Source organism: Hevea brasiliensis, chromosome 4, assembly GCF_030052815.1.
Source record: "Hevea brasiliensis isolate MT/VB/25A 57/8 chromosome 4, ASM3005281v1, whole genome shotgun sequence".
NCBI classification, from domain to species: domain Eukaryota; kingdom Viridiplantae; phylum Streptophyta; class Magnoliopsida; order Malpighiales; family Euphorbiaceae; genus Hevea; species Hevea brasiliensis.
In genome coordinates, this window is record NC_079496.1 from 102,735,849 (window position 1) to 102,743,592 (window position 7,744).

At 35.5% G+C, this 7,744-nt stretch overlaps 1 non-coding gene across 1 annotated transcript; it reads right to left on the reverse strand.

Moving 5' to 3' along the window:
* Positions 1 to 1,406: 1,406 nt before the first annotated feature.
* LOC131179735 (small nucleolar RNA R71) lies at positions 1,407 to 1,513 on the reverse strand. The gene has a single exon (XR_009148622.1). It is a non-coding gene; the product is annotated as a small nucleolar RNA R71 (small nucleolar RNA).
* Between the last annotated feature and the right edge of the window lie 6,231 nt (positions 1,514 to 7,744).

Below are 7,744 nucleotides of genomic sequence, written 5' to 3' on the forward strand. Positions count from 1 at the left end.
ACAACCATCAGTCTAAGATTTTCTCATTTCATTCAAAAACACCATAAAAAGGGAAATACAAAAATCTAATTCATTCAACTTTAACACAGTTCAAACCCAAACTCAATCATATAAGTACACATTTTAAACTTATGCCCAAACCCTAAAACTAAAATGCATTTAAAAATCCCTTAAAAAACATCAACATGAAAAAACCTTCAAAATCTCAAAATGTTAAACCAATTCTTTTCCTACATGTAATCCAAACCACTTAACTCACTCATGTAAAACATACGTAGAAATCACTTTAAATATTTAAAAGAATTGAGAAAGCACCTTTCTCCCTTGAATTTGAAAGTGATGGAGTTAGTAGAGAAACTTCAATTAACTCTTGAACTTTGAGTTTCCCAATAAAAATCCAAGTATCCCAGCTCATAAAACATCAATTTAGCAAAGAAAACTTGAATTTAGTCTTTCTTTGCATGCAACAGATATAAGGAGAGATAAAAAAAAAATTTACTGCTTTGAAAAATAAATCAAAAAGAGCTATTTTTACCCCTGCTATTGAGGGGAATTTCGGCTGCTGAAAGCCCAGCTTTCGGTTGCCAGAGTCCATGTTGTCCAAAAGAACATCTCAACCATAAAAAGGAGACTTTGGCTGTTGAAAGTCTAACCTTTGGCTGTTGAAGTTTCTTCTACCCAAAAACAACACTTAAACTTTTTAATTGGCCAAAATAACAAAAAAACATATTCATTCTTATTAACATCTTTAACACAATATGACACACATATAGAATCTGCAACTATTTTCTTTATCTATGAAGCCCTAATTTTCACTAGAATTTCCCATCAATGATAGGAATTTTGACATCAGAAAGTGGTAGGTGTTACAATTATTATACCTTACTAGCTTGTTTGATCACTTTTTAGGAATTGTCATTTACTTTATGACCATAACTGAATAAGAAGAAGAATTGCATGAATTGGATTCGAAAATTGAAAGAACTCTAAAAGCTGTTAAAAAGGAGAAGAAGCTATAAAAAGTTAAAACTTCAATAATGGTTTATCTATAGGGCAACAAACCTCTGAGAGACTATGGTGCACCTAGCATTTAAGGATTTCAACCAAGTGATACGCGTTGCTGCTAATAATTTTGAGTTAAAACTAACGTTGTTACAAATGATTCAAGAGAATCAGTTTAGGGGTTCTCCAATAGAAGATATGCATTTTCACCTTCAGTGTTTTCTTGCTCTATGTGATAGATTCAAAATGAATGGTGTTTCTCAAGATGTTATCTACCTAAGAGTTTTCATTTTCTCTATGAGATAGGGCAAGGAAGTAGTTATCTCAGCTTGCCGACTCGTTCACCATTGGGATGAGATGTCATAAGCCTTCTTAGCAAGATATTTCCACCTAGGAAGATAGCTAAGCTCTGCACTCGACTCACTACTTTTAGACAGAGGGATAATGAATCAATATATGATGCTTGGGAAAGGTACAAGGACCTTCAGAGGGAGTGCCCACACCATAGCATCCAAAATTGGCTGCTCAGTTAGAATTTCTATAATGGGTTGCTACCATCAATAAGGAGCACCATTGATTCAGTAGCTATAGAGATTTGATGGAAAGGACAGCTACTAAGGCCTATAATCTCCTTGAGTTGGTCGCTTACCATAACTTTGAGTGGTCCAATGTGACACCCCTTACCCGTCTACATTATAGCCGAGCAAGATATGCCACACAGTGTACGGGAACACCATATTTTATTTCAATTATTTTTATCATCCCTTATTTATTTTTTTCATAGTTATGAAGTACAATTGGTGAAGTATAATTTATTTGAGTCATTTATGGAAAACATCAATTTATTTGAGGTTTCACAAATTTTATAGAAAATCCGGCAGAGTACCGGCTAAAAATGGAGAAACAGTTTTCAGAACCTGTGAAAAACACTTCCAAAATTTCCAATTAATCCCTAACTCCATTTCATCAATAAAATCTCAATATTTTTCAATAATATTTCCATTTCTCAATCATTCATTTCATATGATATTTATGTAAAAGTCATCAATAAATATTCACTTTTTATTCAAAAGCACAATTTCTACTATTTACATCAATGCCAAAATACATTACATAAGTATTAATTACACATGAGAAAATAAAAATGAATTACAAAATACCCAAAATGAAACCTAGTGTCCTACCAATACACTGATATCGGTGAGGTGACACGGACACTATACAGAGCTGCAGAAGGTTTCACCTACTGGTCTCTCGATCGGTCTCTCCAGAACCTACGCGTGGCAAAAGCAATGCGCTAAGCAATAATGCTTAGTGGTGCTAATAATAAAATAAAAAGAAATAGTAGAAAATAAATATGCAGTGCATGTCCTAATGTCTTATGCAAACAATTTTTCGATCATTATTGGTAATCTTATTTATTTTGTACTTGTTATATTCATAATTTTATCAAATTTATTCACTTTCATTTTTGGTTGCCCAAGTTACCTATACTGGATGACTGGACTGGATAAATGGGTAAACTAGCACTGGGTATCTAGTACCTCGGGCCGTCACACCATCGGTCACATATGCATCTCCCGGCAATGTAATGCGGCTAATAAGTCAGTAATAACATTAGGCACAAGGCCAGGTATCAACATAATGACAGAATGGCTAAAAGCCATGAAATCACAGAATGGCATAATGCCATGTGCAGTACTGCTAACTGAACCCTATTGGCATGCCAACCTATCCAAACCAATCTTGCTAGGTCTACTAGGGCATGTTACACTTTTAAATTGTACAATTCTTGAAATTTAAGTTTAGGTGTTACTATTCATTTCATTAGTCAACTAAAATGTTGACTTTTGCATAGACAATAGGTACATTGGTTCTAATACTCCCAACATACCACATTTTGCATTCTAAAATTATTGGTATTGATTGCCAATACCATTTCTAAGCTTAGTGTTAGTTATTCAAAATTTTCAGATTTTAAGCCTAATATTTACTGTTCCATTAGTCATTTATACAGTAGGAATTTGGAAAATTTGTGTTCATGAAAGTTGTTCCTTATTTTGTCTAGTTATATTTCCTTTTTTGAATAACTCTATTTGGAGTTTTGTAGCTTAAGTTATGGCCTAAACACCATAACTGGCCGGATTGGACAGAATCCAAAATTCTGGGCAAAACTGGTTCTGCCAGATTTGGTAATATAAGTTTGGTTGGCAATTTGACTAGGTTATGGTCAAAATTTGGATTTTTGTTCTTCATAAAAGTTGTAGGTCTATGTCTCAGCTTTCTACTAGTAAAATTTTAGGTTAATTGGACCTTTCTACACTGAGCTATGACCAAATGAATAAATACTATTCATTTGATCATTTTGCCTATGCAGAATGTAGGTTACCCGGATTAGGGCAATTTTTAGGTCAACTTGGTTTGGTTTTTTGGGCAAGGTTTCTATACCAAAGTTGTGCCATTATGTGTCTAGTTTCATGTCCAATTAGCCTTGCACCAATTGAACCTCTAAAATTCCATTTATAACTACCCAAACCTGCTGGACTCATTGTAACATCCTCCCGGTAGCAACTCCGTACATTCTACTGTTCCGGTGACCGGTATCGGTCCGGACAGCTAGAACGTCCGGAAAAATATTTAAAGTAAAGTCAGGAACCATAAATAACTCAAATATTAATAAGAAAAATTTAGAAAAAATTTTAGAAATAAAATGCAACTAAGTCAAATGAGCTGGTGCCCAAGCGATGGGTAACCAGAGGTAAGTTGTGGTTCTCGCAACGAGGAGCCCTAGACTCGGGGAAAAATTATAAAATAATTTTTGAGACTCCATAGAAGGGTTATTGAGGTTCCCATGGCATTAGAATGCCAAGAAAATACCTAGAAAAATTTTTCACTCGGTACAGACAATTTCGACCCATTCAGCCAAACGGAGGGCATTTTGGTCATTTCGCCTTCAGAGGTGATTTTTTGCCGACTTGTCCAGTTGAGTAAATAATTAATATGACATAAAATATGAATAAACATTGCTAGAAATTGAATTGAAAATGAGTAGAAAAGAAAAGAAAAGAAAATGAAATAAAAGTCATATTTATGACATGAGCATGATGCAATTAAAGTATTTTCACCCAACCAAATTTTGACACATCATTATAAACCACTTAAACATGAATAAAAGGAGATAAAAATTGAAAAAAGTGGACAGCCATCTTCATATTTGGGCTGCAGAAACGTTGAGAGAGAAAGAGAGAAGAAAAAAACTCCATGAAAGCTCTTGTTCAAAGCTTGATTTTCCCTAAGCTCTCCACCCCAAAACCCTAAACTTCCTTCACAAAAAATTATCCCTAAACCTTGAGGAAGCATAAGGCAGCAGAAATTTGAGGAAATTTTGAAGTTGGGCAAGTCCAAGTTAGGTCACAAGTGAGGTTAGTGCATTAGACACTTAAAACTTCTTATTTTCATGAATTGTAACTTGTATTGAGTGAGAATTGCAACTAAAATGAACAAGAATTATGTGTATACATACTATGAACTTTTGGCAGCCCTTGTGAAGGAATTATTTTGATTGTTTTGATGGACTTAAAGTGGGCTATAGATCAAGTTTAAACCATGTGTGCATGTGATTATTGAAAGGAGCTAGTATTTAAGGTGTTGTGAAAACCTATAATGGAACTAGGGTTTTGAAGAGTGAAAAATTGACTTGGCTTAGGAAATTGTTAGAGCACATTTTAATGGTCAATTAGTGACCATTTTAGGTAAGTTGACCATTAAATGGACTGAAAAATAGGATTGCAAAGTGAGGGTGCAGGCTGCCCTAGGACAGTAGCATAGGGACTGAAAAATCAGCCCAATTACACAGCCATAACTTTGGCTGTGTTAGTCCAATTGATGTTTGGCCAATTGGACATGAAAGTAGGCTTATAATGGCACATTTTTTCTGAAGAAACCATGCCCAAAAGACCAAAGCAAGTGGATCAAAAGTTGGCCCCAATCCGGATACCCTGCAAACAGCCCCTGCAGAATGACCAAATGAACAGTAAACTGTTCATTTGCCATAACTCACTGTAGATTTGGTCAATTGACCTGAAATTTTTACAGCAACAAGTTAAGACATAGAAAAACAACTTTCATGAAGAAACCTACCCCAAATTATGACCAGAACCTAACCCAAATGGCAGTCACAGTCACTGTTCAAACCTGCAACTCTGCAGATTTTGATTTGAGCAGTAATGTTTGGAGGACTATAACTCTCTCTAGAAAACTCAGATTTAGGCGATTCTTGAACCGATGGAAACCTAAGGCATAGTAGAACATTTCATATGAAGAAAGTTAGACCAAATTATGAACTTAACTTGATCAAATTACTGACCAAATTTGGACCAAAAATCTGCTGCACTCCAAAATCTCAGCATGAACAGTGCACGTGAACAGTAAACTTATTTTGGCCATAACTTGAGCTACAAAACTCCAAATGGAGTGATTCAAAAAAGGAAATTCAACTAGACAAAATAAGGAACAACTTTCATGTTTACCATTTCCTCAAATTCCCACTGTAGAAATATCAAATGGAACAATAAAGATGAAGCACCAAATCTGAAAATTTTGTTCAATTAGCATTAAGCTTAGAAATGGTATTGGCAACCAATACCGACAAGTTTTAAATATAAAATGTGGTATGTTTGGGGTGTTAAAACCAATACACCTATTTTCTATCCAAAAGTCAACATTTTTGTTGACCAATGAGGTGAATAGTGACACCAAAACCGAAAATTGGCAATTTTGCCAAAATGACCTAAGCTTTGAGAAAGTGACCAAAACCAACAAGTTTTAAATGCAAAATGTGGTACATTGGGAGTGTTAAAACCAATGCACCTATATTCTATGCAAAAGTCAACTTTTTGTTGACTATTGAAGTGAATAGTGACATAAAAACTTGAAATTCAAAAATTGAAGAATTCAAAAGTATCAAATGCCCTAGTAGGCCTAATGTGATTGGTTTGGATAGGTTGGCATGCCAATAGGGTTCTGATAGCAGTACTGTGTATGATGTATGGCTTCATTGCCATTCTGTGATGTGATAGCCTATGGCTATACTGATTATGATGTTTTACTTGGCTTTATGCCTTATTGCTTATATGGCTTATTAGCCATTCTGTTTGCACACCGGGAGACACATTGTGACCGATGGTGTGACAGCCCGAGGTACCTGGTACCCAGTGCTAGTTTACCCGTTTATCTAGTCCGGTCAATTTATATAGGTTACTTGGGCATGGAAAAGTATAACTGTAATTGAACTGATTGTTAAAGAAAATACGAAAATTAAATATCAGAAATGATTACGATAGAATACAAAGAAACTCAAGATCATGAAGAAAATAAATAAACAAAATGCATGAAGAAGTTAATATCATAAAACGTAATTAGCCCTCGACTAAACATTAAGTTGGTAATTATTCAGTTCTTATGAACACAATGGCTAAGAAATTATGATTTTTATTGCATATTATTTCTTTCTATTTTATTATTTGCACCACTAAGCTTTATGCTTAGCGCCGCTTTGCAACGCTGTAGGTATCAAGATACCGATCGAGAGCCGTGAGACCACGATTGGGTAAGTCCATCCCGCATTCTGCATAGTGTCCGTGTCACCTCACAAAGACTCTGGCATTGGTAGTACACTAGGTGTCATTTTGGTATTTTGTAATTAATCTTATTTTCTCATGTGTAAATGAACTTATGAAATGTAATTTGATGCTCATGTAAATAATGAGAATTGTGTTTGTAAATGAAAAAGTGAATGTTTATCTGTGATATATATATGATTATCACATGAAATGAATGATTGACAAATGAATGTGAACTGAAAAATATTGAGATTTTGATAAATGGAGTTGAGATGAATGAATAAGAATATAGGAAGTGTTTTTCACAGGTTCCGAAGAACGGTGTTCTCCATTTTTAGCCAGATCACGGATTTTCTTTAAAATTTTCGGAACCTCAAATAAATTACAATTTCAATAAATGAATTATATTTCACAAATTATTTTCAAAACTATGATAAAAATGAATTAAGATAAAATAGAGTGCTCTGGCACACTGAGTGGCATAACTTGCTCGGCTACACTGTAGTCGGGTAAGGGGTGTCACATTTAGTGGTATCAGAGCACGGTTTAGGCGTTTCTGGGCCTAGATTGAGTCCATACCATGCATTGCATTTGTAAGAGTAGAGGTGACACTAATGCAGATCTGTTTATCTTTCTTATTTTGAATAGGATATGGACCCTTCATCTCAGAGCGCAGTCGAGGAGGAAGTGGAGAGTCATGCTCCACCAGTAGCAGCTGAGACTAGGGGCATGAGAAAATCTGCTCCGCCAGCTCAAGCAGAGCCTGCTCAGCCTCCACAGGCCATGTTTCAGCAAATGGCCGATTTCTTCAGACAAATGGCAGGGGTAATGCCAGCACCACCACCACCACCAGCTCCACAGCAGAAATCACATCTGGAAAGGCTAAGAAAGTTTGGAGCAGTGGATTTCTATGGCAAGAGAGAAGATGATTCTGGTAATGAGAATTGGTTGAATGCAGCAGAGTTCTAAAACAACTCCACCGCACTCCAGAGCAAAACACGAAGTCGCCATATCTTTGTTGCAAGATGATGCCTATGAGTGGTGGGACACGGTGTCTAGTGAAGTGCAGCCAGAAGCTGTAACTTGGGACATCTTTCTTTCAGAATTTAAGAAGAAATATG